General features: G+C 37.5%; 1 protein-coding gene across 6 annotated transcripts in view; it reads left to right on the top strand.

The window, feature by feature from the left end:
- MGAT4C (MGAT4 family member C) overlaps positions 1–17,561 on the top strand; it is a 491,168-nt gene that overhangs the window by 104,760 nt on the left and 368,847 nt on the right. The window lies entirely within an intron of this gene.

The raw sequence follows: 17,561 nt of genomic DNA, 5'->3' as shown, positions 1-17,561 counted from the left end.
GGGAGCTGGGAGGCTTTAACATTGACATAGCAGCCCTTCAGGAGACCCGGAGAACAGGAGAGGGACAGCTGAAGGAAGAAAAAGGAGGCTACACCTTCTTCTGGAAGGGACTGCCCAAAGAAAACCAAAGAATATACGGAGTTGGTTTTGCTATCAGAAATGATCTGGTGAAACATCTGACCAAAGCACTCACTGGCATCAACTAACGACTCTCAACCCTCCGAAATGATCTTGCCAAAAATCAACAGACAACCATCATAAGTGCCTATGCACCAACATTAGATGCTGATGAACACATCAAGGAAAAATGTTTACTGTCAGCTGGACACCGTCCTATTGGATCTACCCAAGGAGGACATCCTCCTCCTGGGGGACTTTAATGCAAGAGTCGGGCGACACTTTGACCTGTGGTCAGGGACCATAGGAAAAGACGAGGTTGGAAACAGCAACTCGAATGGCATCCTGCTTCTTACCAAATGTGCGGAACACAACCTTGTCATCACCAACATGCTCTTCTGCAAGAAAAACAAGCTCAAGACATCATGGAAGCACCCCCAGTCAAAGCATTGGCAACTCTTAGACTACGTAATCACACATGGCAGAGACTGCTGTGACGTGCTCCTCACAAGAGCCATGACAGGTGCTGATGACTACTGGACAGACCACAGGCTAATCCGATCCATGATGGCTATCAAGATTGCCCCCAAGTGCAGACTCCAAGGAAGAAAGACAAGGCGCAAAATGAACACCCAAGCCCTTCAGGAGCCCTCCAGATGAGCCCTTCTCCAAATAGCACTCAAGGACCATCTACCCACAGAACACCCTGAAAATATTGAGGAACATTGGAACAAACTAAAGACCTCCATCATCACAGCCTGCAAAGAAACTATTGGATATCAAACCAAGAAACATCAAGATTGGTTTGACGAAAATGACAACGAGATCCAACAGCTAATTGACAAGAAAAGGAAAGCCTTCAAACATGGCAGAGAGACATCAACTGTGCTGCTAAGAAAGAGATCTACGCCAGTGCAAAAGCTGAGGTCCAAAGAAGGACAAGAGAACTCAAGAAGAACTGGTGAACAAAGAAGGCTGAAGAAATCCAACACCTGGCAGATACCCATGATGCTCAGGGATTTTTCAAAGCCACAAAGGTCATCTATGGACCAAGAAACCATGGCATACAGCATCTATGCTCATCAGATGAAACCAAACTCCTGAAGGACCAAAACTCAATTGAACTACGTTGGAAAGAACACTACCAAAGCCTCCTGAACAACAGCTCCAATGTGGTCAAAGAAGTTCTCTCACAAATCCCACAACAACAAACCAGGGATGAGCTTGCAGTACTGCCTAGTTTGGAAGAAGTCAGCAATGCCATCAGCCAACAAAAAAACAACAAAGCCAGCGGACCAGATGGGATCTCTGCTGAAATCTTTAAAGAGGGAGTACCTGAGCTGACACAACAACTCCACCAGCTCATAGAAAAAGTGTGGGTGACCGAGAAAATTCCAGCAGATTTCAAGGATGCCACCATCATCACCCTCTTCAAAAAAGGGGAAAGAACAGACTGTGGAAACTATCGATGTATCTCCGTTCTAACCTCATCTGGGAAAATCCTCGCAAGAATTCTTGCAAACCGCCTTCTACCCCTCTCAGAAGACACCCTCCCAGAATCCTAGAATGGCTTCCGCCACTCCAGAGGAACCGTGGACATGATCTTCACTGCACGACTACTCCAAGAAAAATGCAGAGAACAAAATCAACCTCTGTATATGGCATTCATCGACCTTGCAAAAGCATTCGACACAGTGAATGCTTTTGCAAGGACTTAAGATGCAAACATATGAAAATGCAAATAATTGTATAAGTTCTGTTACTTGGTTATTTAAGTTGTAGGGTCATCTTGGAGCACGACAGCTCCAAGAAAAATGCAGAGAACAAAATCAACCTCTGTACATGGCATTCATCAACCTTGCAAAGGCATTCGACACAGTGAATCGCAGCGCTCTCTGGACCATCCTCCAAAAAATCGGGTGCCCTGACAAATTTGTGAACATCCTGCGGCTCCTCCATGATGACATGATGGCAACAGTCTTGGACAGCAATGGCCCCCAAAGTGACCCATTTAAGGTGGAATCAGGTGTCAAACAGAGATGTGTTATTGCCCCAACTTTATTCTCCATCTTCATCGCTATACTTCACCTTGTTGATGGGAAGCTTCCCACCGGAGTGGAAATCCTCTATCGGACAGATGGCAAGCTGTTTAACCTCAGCCAAAACCAAGGTTACAACAACATCTGTTATAGAACTCCAGTATGCTGATGACAATGCCATCTGTGAGCATTCAGAAAAAGATCTATAAGCCACTCTAAACACCTTCGCAGAAGCATACGAGAAGCTCGGCCTGTCACTGAACATTGAGAAAACTAAAGTGCTGTTCCAGCATTCACCAACCAACCCCTCTCCAATGCCCCTCTACAGCTTAATGGCGTAACATTAGAAAATGTTGATCATTTCAGCTACCTTGGCAGCCACCTCTCCACCAAAGTCAACATCGACACCAAAATACAACACCACCTGAGCTCTGCGAGTGCAGCATTTTTCCAAATGAAGCAGAGAGTGTTTGAGGGCCGGGACATCCGTAGGGATACCAATGTGCTTGTCTATAAAGCTATTGTCCTCCCAACCATGCTATATGACTGCAAAACGTGAACTATCTACAGACATCACATGCAACTCCTGGAACAATTCCATCAGCGCTGCCTCCGGAAAATTCTGCAAATCTCCTGGGAAAACAAGCGGACAAATGTCAGAGTGCTGGAAGAAGCAAAGACCAAGTAGCCCCCCCCCCCCCACTTTGGAACACCCTCCCCAAAGACATCAGACAAGCCCCCTTTATGCAGTCTTTAGAAAGAGCTTGAAGACCTGGCTGTTCCGATGTGCCTTTCCAGAATAGGAACTCCAGCAATATGTCCCAGAAGCACTTTATCAGTTTTAAGATTGTCTGCACACTGTACTTACCCTAAATTCCGACAACCATCTCCCAAAGCAGTTGCTCTACTCCGAACTCAAGAATGGAAAACGAAATGTTGTTAGAGAGGAAAAGAGATTTAAAGATGGGCTCAAAGCCAACCTTAAAAACTCTGGCATAGACACTGAGAACTGGGAAGCCCTGGCCCTTGAGCACTCCAGGTGGAGGTCAGCTGTGACCAGCAGTGCTGCAGAATTTGAAGAGGCACAAATGGAGGGTGAAAGAGAGAAACACGCCAGGAGGAAGGTGCATCAAGCCAACCCCGACTGAGACCCCCTTCCACCTGGAAACCAATGCCCTCACTGTGGGAGAAGATGCAGGTCAAGAATAGGGCTCCACAGCCACCTACGGATCCCCAAGAATACTGATCATGAAAGACTATCCTACTCATCCAACGAGGGATCACCTAAGTAAAATAAGTAAGTAAAAGTGTGTATACACACACACACACATACATATGTACTGAGGGTAGTCTTGAGGGTATCTTTCAATATTTTACATTAATAGAATTTGGATACTTCAAGTGAACACAAAACCTAGCTCTGGTAAAAATGGAGTAGAAAAATAAGCATTAAAACAATAAGAAAAACTTTAAAATCAATTATTTAAAATCACGCATTAATTCCAGGCAGCCAGCCTTTTTGGCTTAATGGCTTTGCTTCCTTACACTGAATATGAAACTGACTTTGAGAGATTTCTGAGATTTATAAAACTAAAACAAAAAAGTATGGGGTAAGTTTCAATTCTAAAATATTTGGTGTGGGCCATGCAAATGCTTTCGATATGGCTTCTAACTTACAAAAGTTCAAATTTTCTTATGATTTCCTACACTTTTTTGCACATGGCTAATAATTACATTTACAGTAATCCAGGAAGTGTAGATCATAAGAGTTCCCTTTTGAATTTGGACTGAGCAAATTTTGTAAGGAACTTGTCTCATTTCAAGTTTAAAATGCTAAATCAGTATGCATTCTACATTTTTTCACTACAGGTTGCATACAGGAACCTGACAGGATGCATACTCTACTATCACATAGATTTCTTGCTGTTTAAAGTAATTCAGTTTAACTCATCAGACCCAAAAGTTTTGCTCCTCCCAATTTGTCCTGATGCTGCTAGGGAGAAGTCTCAGAGATGTGGCATCACAAGATTTGCAATTCTCACACATGCACAGTAGAGAGCTGCTATAGCTATCATTTGGTGCAGACTGGCAAATAGCAATTGCTATTGTGCTGTACAAAGTTATTCTGATGTATTTTCCTGTCAAAGTCTTTTGAAAACACATTTTAAGAAAGTACTGAAAATTTCAAAGTATTTATTTATGTATTTATGTATTTATTTATGACATTTATAGCCCGCCTTTCTCAACCATATGATGACTCAAAGCGGGTTACAGATTGGCACGATTCGATGCCATGCATTCATTAAATTGCGATTAAAAACAGTCAACATAACAATATAAAAACATATATTAAAAACCATTAAAACATGTAGTCATTGATGTCATCTTGTTAAAATAGTTTTCCAGTAACATCATAGTTTCATGTTACCTATTCCACTGCATTCTCAAAAGCTTGCTCAAAGAGCCAAGTTTTTACCTCTTCAGAAAGTCAGGACAGACAGGAGGGAGGGGGACAAGGAAGTAGCTGTCATGGAGGTCTTATCTCTTCATGTAACTAGAGATAAATGGTGATGGCTCCCTTCATGACAAATTCCAGGGTCTGCAGACACACCCTCAAAGGAGACATCGCCGATCACAGATATAAGCAGTGAATTTCATGCAATTTATATTTAAAACCATAATATTAATCTTGTGTCCAAAATACTCCATTTCTGCCACCTTTTGCACACTCTTTTTAATGGGTTGACAATGACAGGGGACAAATGTCAGTTGATAGGACCCATCGAGATGTGTATGCAATCAAGTGCAGAAACGCAATATCTTTTAATGTGATCATCTTCTCAGTATCCCAGCTTAGGACATCCTGAGAATCTGAACATTGGATTTTCTGAATTAAAGGTCAACATTCATATTTGAATGGTTAGAATATATTTGAAATCATAAGCTTTAGCCTCTGTGTTTGTAATATCTCATTCATGTTTGCCAACCTGAGCAAAACAACAAATACATCTGAGAAGTTAAAGTTGTGTAAGACTGGAATTTCAAATTTCAAATGCTGAAATTCGGTCGGACTATTCATATACTTTTGATAAAATAGTTAAATACAGACTTCAGTTTCTCTCACTAGTATTCATGGCATTCAAAAATACTTAAACTTTGGATGGATTTGATAAATACCTAGAGGAATTTGCATCCTACTTTTGCATGTTTTATTAGGAGTTTATATCTTTGATTGATTCAGGTCTCCATCTTGTGATTTTTAAAAGTTTATATGAAATAAAGCATTCAATATCATTTGATACTTCCTAGGCAAAATATACTTTTCCCCTAGAGAATGATGGTGTCACTCACCAGACATGGCAGTCCCACAGTAACAAGGTTAAGTCAATCTTTTTACCTGAAAAAAAAAAGGTAAGTAAGAAATAATTTATAATTGTTAACAGAGAAAATAGAGGTCATAGAAATAGATGTCAAAAATCAGAGTGCAAAATTATGATAGTAAATTGCTTCTTGTGGTGTTCCAAACATTGTTTGATTTGGTTATGAAATAATTTTATTAAAGAAAAATAAACCTTCTATTAATCTTTTTCATTCTAAGAGACACCACACGAGGGATTATTCTATGTAATGATATGCTTTATCTTTATATATTCGAAGGGCTGCCACATGGAACATGGAAAAAACTTATGTTCTGCTTTTTCAAAAAGTAGTTCCTAAATCAAAGAATTTAAATTATATGAAAGAAGATTCTGACTAAACATTAGGGAGAACTTCTGGATGACAAAGTCTGTTAGATTGTGGAATATTGTTGTGCTAATTGCCATCCAGTTAGCTTTGACTCATGATAATCCTTTGAATGGGAGACCACCTGGGCATGCTTTGGTTTCTTTCTCATTGGTGGGTTTTATGGAGGTTTGTGGTGAAGTGTAAATTTTAATCTACTGTTATGTATAGTTATAGATAGGCATTTGAAAGGGTAAGTATTTAAAGTTGCATAACAACCCACTTCGAGCTGGGTTGCTATGGAAATAGGGGCAGAGCCAACTGCCATTTGGCAGGGCAGCCATTTTAAAACGGTCAGTCTGTAGTCAGTGAACTGCAGGAGGGCTGGTTCTGTTGTGTATTGAGAACCAGTAAGGCAGTCTGTAGTCTATGAACTACAGGAGTGGCTGGTTCTGTGGTAGTGAGAACCAGGAAGGTAATCTGTAGTTTAAAAACTACAGGGAAAGGCTGATTCTACTGTGGTGAGAATCAGGAAGGTTTCGGCTTTTAGCCTAGGTAGTTTAGATAAGTCGAGTTGACTTATTTATATTAGTAGTTAGTGTATGAGTAGAAAGGGTGAGTGAAAGCCAGTGAGAATCTTTATTGCAACAGAAATACCACAAAGAAGGAACAAGCTTGTATCTGAAGTAATCTACTAAGGAAAGAAACATAGTTTGAAAAAAAAAGTTTGAAACCTGTTTGTGGAAGGAAGAGTCCTTTCCAGAGTTGTTTTAAAGAATGTCATAAATGTAACCTCTGAAGATATGTGCCTCTAAGAGTCAAGAAACATTGAAACCATCAAGCTTCTGCTACATTTCAATAAACCTGTTACAGTTTCTTCTAAAGCCCAGTCTCTGTTACAAATCCTTTCCAAGTTCAGTCACGCTATACATTGAAGAAGGACCAAATCACTATCACTAGCTATTCGCTATGCTATCAATTTCATAAACTTACAAAGTAGTGGCATCTTTACAAAATCGTTATAAACTGGTGGCTTCTTCACAAATTGGTGGCCATCGTTACAAGGTTGAATAGCCATTTTCCATAGATAGTCACAGATATTTGCTGGGCTGTGGGTTGAACATGGTGACTTTTGAAGCCCATTCAGTAATTTAATTAGAAGGATTAAGTAGAAACCCTCGGATCTGTTGGACTGTCATAGCATAATTGAGTATTAAGAATGGTGTTTATTGTTTCCATTCTTAATTTTCTGTAATGAATTTACAGAAAAATATGAGGCTGTAACTACATCTGGCTGAGAGCAGTTAATATTTCAGTGAGACAAGGAACCATAATTATACCCAGTTCCCAGTTTGATAGATGAATGCAAGCAGCTGGAAGAAATGCCATGGCAGTGTTTGTGTTTCCAGATCCTTACAGTTTCCTAACACTTTCCCAGCATCTAGAATATTGTTTAGCAATTCAAAAGCATAACATTGTATGGAATAGAAGTAATTTGTATTTAGGAGTAAATTGAATACATTTTCCTGAGAAATGGGAGACTGTAGGAAGTAGATATGACAACAGAAGCAGTTATGAGAATAAAAAGATCTGCTATGTATACATTTTGACTTTCAGAATACTAAGCCCTCTTTTGTGTTTGAAGTACAATAACTATTTTAAGGTCAAATTAAAATGATGCATTCCAAGGTCTATATCTATAGTAAATCTATTGCTGTCAGGTGAATTGTACACATCTAGATGAAAGGAGAATAATGCCCTCTTTTCTTTCAACATGCAGGGGAGCTTTTCTTAAGCTCAAGGTTCACCCACAATAAATGATTAATATCCTCCAACATAGGAAAACCTCTTTTTCCAAAAAGTCATTCACAATCATGTTTTCCATTATCATCACATGGCTACTCATAACATTATGGTATTTGTTCGAGAGATATTTGTCATTGTAATCATTCTGTTTGCTTTGGATAGTAATGCAAAGTGAATCATACACTTTATTCCATGCACATTTTCTTTATATACCTCATTCTGTAACTGGAGTCAAGAGTTGACAACTTGACACAAATATAGAGTAGAATGAAAAAAGTTGTAGCCTTCCAGATAAACTCCCTATAGGCCATACTTGCAGATCTAGTGCTGGAAAATGATTGAGTTATAGTTCAACAACAACTTGAATGTTACAAGCTGTGCACCCCTGATAGAAATTATTCTTTTGATTAAAGAATTTTGAAAGTCTCTAATTCCATAGGACTGTAGGGAAATGGAATTTTATTTTTTGGTAATCAATATTTATTTATTTAAGATATTTGTATCCTCCTTTCTCTGCCAGTGGACCCAAGGTGGCTTACAACATGTAAACCACAATCCAAACATTAAAATATAGATAAAAAGGTAAAAATATGGTAAAGTCATATATTCAATAAAATCAACAGGTGTGATTGTTGAGAGGTTATGGGTGCCAACTTTGAGAAATCTTACTGTTTGGATGGGGGACATCTACACTGACCATTTAATGTAGTCTCATTTGTGTGTCTACTGAGTACTAACGGCTTGTTTCAGTACAATATAACTCTTTTGTATTCTCCCTCTGCCATGTCACCAGAGGTAGCAGAGGTAGCAGGAGGCATGCCATCTTTTGCCAGAGACCCTTTTTCAAAAACAGAAGGTTTTCACTTTACTTAAAACCTCATTTTTAAAAGATAAATAATATTTGGCTTAGAAACTTAGTCTTCCCTACATATTTTTTGACAAACTTTTTGATACAGAACTAACAGTGTAAGCTTGTTGCTGCTGCTCTCAGTATGTAACTATCCTTTTACTTCTTTTCTCCAAGACTTCAGCAGCAATGCATCCTATATAGATTTCAGTTGCAAACAACTGAATATTTTCACTTTTATAGAGACCTCACTAAATTTAGTGGGGCTTTTTGTACCCTATGATCTGGAATAGGTCACTTAATACAACCTTGATTTTCAATTCTTTGAGTTCTAGTCTCCTCTATTTCTTCTTCATCTCTAATCTATGGGTCCTCCCCAAAGGGATAGAAGCCTAAGACATCTTATCCTTTTACCAGAACAATCTCAAACTATTTTTCTCTGGTTCAGTCATTTGGAAGAGCTTCTAACATTTGCTAATAGCTAACATCAGTGCTTGTATTTTCAATAAGCTCTTCACTATACCATAAACCAGTGGTTCTCAACCTGTAGGTCCCCAGGTGTTTTGGCCTACAACTTCCAGAAATCCCAGCAGGTTTACCAGCTGTTATGATTTCTGGGAGTTGAAGGCCAAATCATCTGAGGACTCACAAGTTGAGAGCCACTGCCATAGACAGTTTATATAACTGTGATAGACACATTCCCAGTCTGAATACTACTGCTTTTCCTTCTTTGTTAGCTGTTTCAATGAGGCTGGAATGAGAATATTAAGCAGTCTTTTATTCAAATTGACTGAAGGGATTAGAGCTAGTACCTCTATTGCTGCCACATTCTTGGAGATCCACATTGCTACATTTTTCAGACCTGCAGTAGAACCCATACCTCCTGCATCTTATTTACACAAGGCTTGAGGTATTTCCCTATATTCTCCTGAGACAGAAGATGGCACTTCATCTTGGAAATCTAAATCTGAAAAATCTGGTATTGTGATATAAATGAAAACCTCTCATCCTTCCTCTTTGTCTCCAACTTCCTTGGTTTTTACTAGAAAGATATCTGACTGGCACCATCATTGAGTAGACACAATGTATTTTCTAAAGTATTATGATAATTATTCACATTGGGTTTGTAAAAATATTACTCCAAACTAGCATGAAACACTGTGAAAAGGTGCGGCAATACATTTCCTTTTTTTCTTTCTTTTCTTGCTGTGACAGCATACAGAATGGTAGCTTTATCCCCCAGTCACTTTATACTTCTGTGAATATATAGAGTAACTTCCTTGAGGCTTGCTTAAGGCAATTTTCTGCTAGAAAGTCACAAGACCTGCCTCTCTGCAGCAGGTCAGGTTAAAAGCAGCAGAAGGAAAACAAATAAAGGAACAAGGAGCTTGCAGAGCCATCAGTGGTTGCCTTCTGGCTCCTCCATTTGGCAAGATATAAATAAATATTTCTATCCCTGTATTCCAACCTAGACTTTTTTTCATATCACAGTCCTTCATAAGGTCTCTTGGATCAGGACTTCACTTAAAATACACATATATTTTACTTGTTTCTTTTCCATCATTCGGGTAGAATTTCATTTAGTTCTGAAGAGGCACGTGAGATGTAGTCAGATCTTAAATAGCATGCACAGCTTGCCATTCTTATGCACAACATTTTTGGTGCAAACCACCAGGATCACACAACCTCCTGGTCTCTATGCCTTGGTGTCAAATTAGTGTCTTTCCTGCAGCATTTTTGTTGCTCTGTACAGGAACACCTACTGATGTTTTCTCATGTATAGATTTTTTTTATTTCCCCCCTCAACAATGACCAGGACATGAAAATTGTTTCCAGAGATGTGAGGTGATGATGAGAGTGTGGACTTGTCTGAAAAGATTACGAAAAGGTTGTAAGGGGCAGCTAAACAACATTAAAAGCCATTAATGAATGGAGGTCATAGATGGTTCATAGAGATACATGACAGAAGAAGAGTGTACAGAGAAGGTAGTCTGGAAGGAAAATATGATAGAAGCTCATGAAATGGAATGAAGCTGTAGGAATAAAAAATAGAGATTGGAATAAAGCAGAACTAATCATTTGAACCCATTTGGGTTGTCCCTGAATCACAAAAGTTGTGTAGGGACTTCCATTATCCTTGCTGAAAAAAGAATGAACTTGGTGGAGAATTATGTCCAGCATTTCATCTATTCAGGTTTGCTCCATACTGCCACTACAGCATGTGAAGAAACTTGCATGTGAAATGGAATGAATTATATTTCAAAGTATTCTTCCTTTTTACTGAACTATAATAATTCAGGGACAAATTTATTTTTCAACATGTAAATTGAATCTTCCTAAAGGCATGCCATTTGTGAATTTCTCCATGAGTAATGCATGATATATGTTTTTTCTTTCTGTTTTGTCCCATTTCACAAAGCTTCTATGTTTTTCTTTGCAACTCTCGTGCCTCATCTCTCAAGTGTATTTTTATGCCTAGTGTCTTCTGTCATGAAAAGGATTTAGTTTAATAAATTTATACAACTCTAATAAATCTGCAAATTTGAGATTAATAAGAGGCTAGCTGTTTTTACCCTATTATACATTCTTATAATTTTGTGTGCAGCACACATTACTCTTTACTGCAGTGACAAATCTATACTTTTGATAATTCATTATTTTCTGGGTTTCCTGTCAGTTCACTTATTCATTTTCTAGAAATATTTCTTTCTGTCTACTTAAAATGTTCAGAAAAACCCTACTTCAATTCAGAAAGTAATATATGCCCGTGTGGAGGATGTCTTTGTGAAATATGTCTTGAATTTTCAGATGGAATATTGACAGAAATTTGAGAGGGAAATAGGTGTGGCCTTTTGAAAATGGTAACACTTTCTACATGGAGGTCAATTTCATTGACTTCAGTATTACATGATACATCTAACTAAAGTATTGATTCTGATTCAGCAGACCAATCAGCTTTAGCTGCAGAATGCAAGAATACTTCCTTTCACTTTTAGATCCAGTACCTAAAAATGTCAAAGCGATCTCACCTTTCCTTCTAGAAATCTTTTTGCATATAAATCAAGAGACAAGAGTCCAGTTTGAAAACTGTTCATTCCATTAAACCAGATTCTAAAATAAATATACTATGGTACATTGAAAAGTAATGGAAGTATTTTACTTTATTAAATTAAAACATATGAAACTTATATAATAACTATAACTTATATAATAACTATAACAAAGGATCATTTTAATGTTTTGAAGGATAAGAGATAGCAATGCTTTGACAGAGTAATCACTTTGCCAAAGCAGAAGCTAAACAACCAAATCCATGGTCACCCCCACATTTCTCTTGCAGATAAATGAAATAAGCTTAGACTCCTTCGCAAAATATATGCACATAATTTTATTTACATTTCTTGGGCATAATCAAATAATATTGCTTAATTGACAAAAGAAAAGATAATGCCTGTCTATTAGAGTGAAGCTGGAAGAGAATCAGCACTGTAAAGCAAATAGTCAGGAAATCCCTTAACTAGCCATTCGAATAGGCATGCAAAGCTTGCTAACTGGAACAGTTAATGCTCTTGACTTTATAACAAGACAGGTTAGACATTTACAATGCAATTCTTTACATATCTACTCAGATGAAAATCCAGTTGAACTAAACATATCTTGCTCCATAAATGGGCATAGAATTACAGCTTTCATCCCTTTTACTAGGTAGTATAAAAGGGAAATGACTATTCAGCATTGGTGAGTTTTACAAATATGTTAGAAACACTTCTGAAATTTGAGGATGAAAGACAGCAAAAACTGCAGTTTAATCCAAATAAGATGGAAGTTCTTTGGGTGAAGAAATCTATCAAAATATTGGTGTTGGATAGAAATCTACTTCCTCTGAATAGCCAAGTTTATCACTTGTCAATTTTTGGAACCCTTTGTTATGCATAGAAATATAAGAGGGAACAACAGCCATATATTTCCCATATCACTTTTATTTGGTGCATCAGATGCCATTCAATCTAAGAAAAATAGCCCTGAAATCCATTATTAATAGCTTAGTTGTCTCCAGACTGGATTACATGGGATGGCTTTGAATACAATTCAGAAAGTTCAGCTGGTTCAGAATGTGTCTACTGAAATTCTTATGGCTGGATAGTTACTACATTCTACCATGGCTGTAGAACTTGTAGTTGATGCCAGTTGATTCCAATCAGACTTTTATTTTTGATCTTGAAATCACGAAATAGTTTGAGGCTATGGATTTCTTTCTCTTTTTTGAAAGAAAGAAATGTATTTTAAAACCTGTGAATCATCTTCAGATTCATTGACTGGCACTAACAAGCACTAGAAGTAGAGTTTTCTCAGTTGAGGGCCCTATACTATTCAATTTCTTCAGAAAAGATACATAGTAAGACCCATATCTAAGGTCATTTTCAATTTTTTTTAGAATGCATTCCTTTCATCATCACTACTTTTTACCTGAACATTTTTATTTTCATTGTAAATTATCTAAAATTATATTTTAAATTGATTTTAACTCAAGCATATTTATACTTTCCATTTTAAATTGTTACAGTTTTGGTTGCTTGATTAAATATTATTTGACTAATACATTTCCATCAGCTTAATGTTGTAGTCTGCCTTGGGGAAACTCTTACTTTGAAAGGTGGCTAAGACATGAATTAAATAAAAAATAGATTCACACTTAATCATATATAGAGTTGGTAAAATCAATATGACATGAATTAGTCATGAGTGATTTGAGTCCCATTGATTTCAATGGCTGTACTTTTTCACTGGTGTACTCTTTTAAATGACTAAAGCAGTATTACAATCTTACCCTATTTGTCTTTATCTTTGTCACTCACATATCTACCCAAAATTGATGTAGGCTCTTTTGAAAATGCTTCATTTCTAAGGTATTTTGCCTCTAATAACCCCCCTTCACAAAAGTCTTAAAACATGAAATAGGCAACTGTGACATTATTTTTTTCTGTTTGTGTGCTCTTGACTTTTTTTGTCTTCTGGTGTAAAAAATAGTTTGTGAAACCATCTACTTTCATTTTACCATAGTTAAACTATTTATCTTTAATTAGGAAACAAAATGACACTATATATGTGAGATACATTTTACATTTATAATTATTATTTATTATACATTTTTATATATCAAAGGTATATATCCATCTCTCTCAGTAGTTCATGCCTACCCTTGTTTCTGGCTCATCTTCAATCATCTTCAACAAGCTTAGCCCCATATATCCTAGAAGAGTGGCTATTAATTCATAGTAGTCACATTAGCATTCATCCAAAATAATTTGGTTCAAGGATGAGTATCCCCAGTAAATACACAAATCTGTGGATGTTTAAATCCCATTATATACAATGGAATTGTAAAATGGGTTCTCTTACATAAAATTGCAAAATCACAGTTTGTTTTTTGGATTTTTTCTTATTATTGGGATATTTCAGGTTGTGCATGGTTAAATCCATGGATGCCGAATCCATAGAGGGCTGATAGTAATAATAACTACAAGCAAAGCAATATCAGCATTAGGATAGAATCCTATATTTTGGTAGTACTTTCCATTTTACTAAGACTGCTTTGTAAAAAGTGGGTGAAAGCACAATACAGATATCTGGGTAATGTAAGAGATATGTTAAGCAATGATTATATTTGCCAAAAGATAGACTGCCAAGCCTCCAAAGGACATTTACACTGTTAATGGATCCAATATTATGCCTGTTACCATGCCAGGACCTTCTGTTCTTTATTTCACAGTGTCCTTCTTAATATAGCCTCAGTTTAAATTACTCAGTAATTTAATATTACATTCTAAATTTCAACATGTATTACTAGCTTTGCATTGGAAAACTCCAATGTAATATATTATGGTTTGAACAACCAATTATCTCGTAGCCGGAATAATAATATCTTAAAGGCAACAGGTCCCATCTGATATTGCAAGCTAAGCAGGGTCAGTCCTAGTTAGTGATGAACAGGAGACAAACACAAGGTGTTTCAAAAAAGAAACTGGCTAAACTATGTTTGAGTATTTATTACCTAAAAATAAACATATGAAAAGTACATGGTTGTCAAAAGTTGTTAGATGACTTGAAGGCACAGACATGAACACAAAACATATGTATTTTTTCGGATTTTTCCAAAATGAAACAACAATTTTCTGTATGTCTAATACATTTTTTAAAAACATGCTTTCTTATAAAAGACTGCAAATAGTAGGCATGGGCAAGTTCTTTCAGAAGTTGTAGATGTCAGAACTAAAGTCAGAAGTTTCACATTTCCAAACTGGGTTCTGAAGCATACTTGTGAGTAGGAAGTTGCCTGTAGTTGCAGATCGCCCCGGGCCATTGATTTCAATGGCTTGGAAGTCAATTCAGAAGTAGGAGAAAGCCTTTTTGATTAAGGTAAGGCTGCTGGGAGGCGCAGCCTAAAGTGCTTGCCTCCTAGCCAATCAGGGCATACATTTTGTAAAGGAGAGGGGTTATCCAGCATTCGGCAGCCATTGCTGCATATAAACCCAAGCACATGGCTGGAAAGCTCATTCCAGCTAAGGAAGGGGGTTGGGATCTTTTTTTTTACTGCTGCTGAGTGGGTGGAAGGGTAGGCAAGCAAAGGCACTGGAGCCAAAGGAGGTTTGGAGAAGGGAGGAAGGGAGAAAGAAGAAAATATTTTTGGAGAGGGAGGGAGATAGAGAGAAGAGAAAGAGAGAGAAAGAAGAAAGAAAAGTTTGCGAGGGAAAGAGAGAGAAATTAATAAACCCGAGAGAAAGCCTTTAGCTTTCAGTGCTGGGTTGTTTTGTCACTTTTATGTATTTTCTCCAAAAATGGCAGTCCCGAACCTCAGTGCCCAGCTGCCTTTTCTAAGTCAGGGGAAAGGCAGCACAGTTATCTTTTTTTTCTTGGGGTTCAACTGCCTCCCTTCTGTTTTGGGTTGTGTTCTCAACATTATAACACTATTGCTCTATAATACTTCCTAAATCTCCTGGACACCAACACCCAGGTGTCTTCCCTAAGTCAGAGGAAAGGCACCAAACTTATTTTTGGGGTGGTTAAACTGCCTCCCTTCTGTTTGAAGGGAGAGAAAAGCCTCTGAAGTTTCCCCAGTGACAGTACTGTTTTCCCCTATTGCGCGTGCACGTCTGCCATTAGTGAATTGATTAGGAACTTTCAGAAATTTCTGAAAGATAAAAAAAAATTGGAAAAATTCAGAAATGACTTTAGAATAGAATTACCAGTGCCCCTACTTTTGAACACAGTTTATAACCATTTATTTTTTGATTACCCATGCCTAGTAAATAGGTTAGGGATCCTTATTCCCAAAACATGCAGCAACTCAAAGCCGTACATTCACAAAATGTTTGATTATATGTGTATTTGCATTTCCTGTGCCTTCTGTGGAAAGCTTCCAGTGGATTAATTACTTGATTTTCCACAAGTTCTTTATCATCATTAACAGGCCTGCTGCAAGTGGTTGTTTTTATGGTTTAATGTGTCATTTACAGAAATTTTTGTTCTGGCAGTCTGACAAAAGGAGTATATTAGATGTTATGTTGTCTAATTACATGCCTTGATTCTAGCAATCGTTTCCAATTTGTTAGTCTCAAGACACAGAAGGACACAAAGACAATCTATTGTAGATCAGGTCTTTACGTTTTTTTCTAACAGTTCTCCATGAAGGATGAAATAGCTTGAAACATAGGTTTGCTGCATACTATCATTTTTACATGAAATGGACAGATTTTAAGCATTCTGTCTAAGCTAAAAGTGTTGCAAAGCATAATTGGTGTTGAATTGTTGGTAAAGAAAAGGTTTGAGGGAAATTTGAGCATTTTTAGCAGACAATCCAAAAAAGATCAGCATCAGTAATACCAGTGTAATGATAGAAAATACCACACATTTTTTTCATGGAGTTCTATAAACTTTTCATCGTATGGGCAGACAGAATGCACATAGACAAAAGACTACAAGACACTTGTAAAGTAATGACTATATTGATACAAAATGACAGTAGACATAGAAGACAAATGGATAATTACACAATAAAGCAAAATACTGAATGAGTTTGAATTTGATGCCATATAAATTGAATTACGATTGTGGGAAATATATGCCCACATCTGGTTGATTACAGCTGCAGAGGCGGTTGGCACAAATCCAGGAATCAACCGACCCAACTGAGGAGTCAGCCAATCCAGTCCATGGCTGCATATTTATGGAAAAACAAGAGGGATAGCTGTCTTGGTGGACGTTATACTCCCATGGACCATCTCTTTCCCATCACCAAGGGATGCCCAGAGACACTAGGTCATTCTCTGGTCAACCAATCAGTTCAAAGCAAGCTCTTTGAACTGGTTGACTACTACTCCTTGGTGCATCTCAGCTGGGAAGGAGGAGGCTAGACTGTGTATGTAGCAGCCTCCTTGATATCTCACACTGTCCCCATCCTCCGAACTGTTCCAGGAAGAGCAGTCAATCTTAAATCAAATTTGCTCTATACTAAGCAATTTTGGGGGATACTGATGAGTTTGCAGAACACTTTGGACCATCCTGGTGCTTTGTAGCCATTTGCAGGAATGTTTAACCCCTTCCACACTTGAAAACCCTTTTATTTCATATCAGAATGTAATGATCTAATATGTTTGATAACTTCAATTCATATTTACTATTCTATTGTATAAAACTTACTTTTTCAGCAAGACTGACATTACTCCTTTCCATATCCCTCTTGGACTGGATCTACACTGCCATATAACCCAGTTTCTGAATCCAGATAAATTGTTTGTAACTGGTTTATATGATTCTACAATGCCATATAATCCAGTTCAAAGCAGATAATCTGGATTGTATATGGCAGTATAGAAGTGACCTTAAAACCCTTCCATATAGCCATATAACCTAGAATATGAAGGCAGATAATCCACAATATCCGCTTTGAACTGGATTATCTGAATCCACATTGCCATATAATCCAGTTCAATATGGATTTTATACAGCTGTGTGAAAGGGGCCTCTATTGA

Source organism: Anolis sagrei, chromosome 5, assembly GCF_037176765.1.
Source record: "Anolis sagrei isolate rAnoSag1 chromosome 5, rAnoSag1.mat, whole genome shotgun sequence".
NCBI classification, from domain to species: Eukaryota; Metazoa; Chordata; class Lepidosauria; order Squamata; family Dactyloidae; genus Anolis; species Anolis sagrei.
This window is presented reverse-complemented; position numbering and strand designations above follow the sequence as displayed.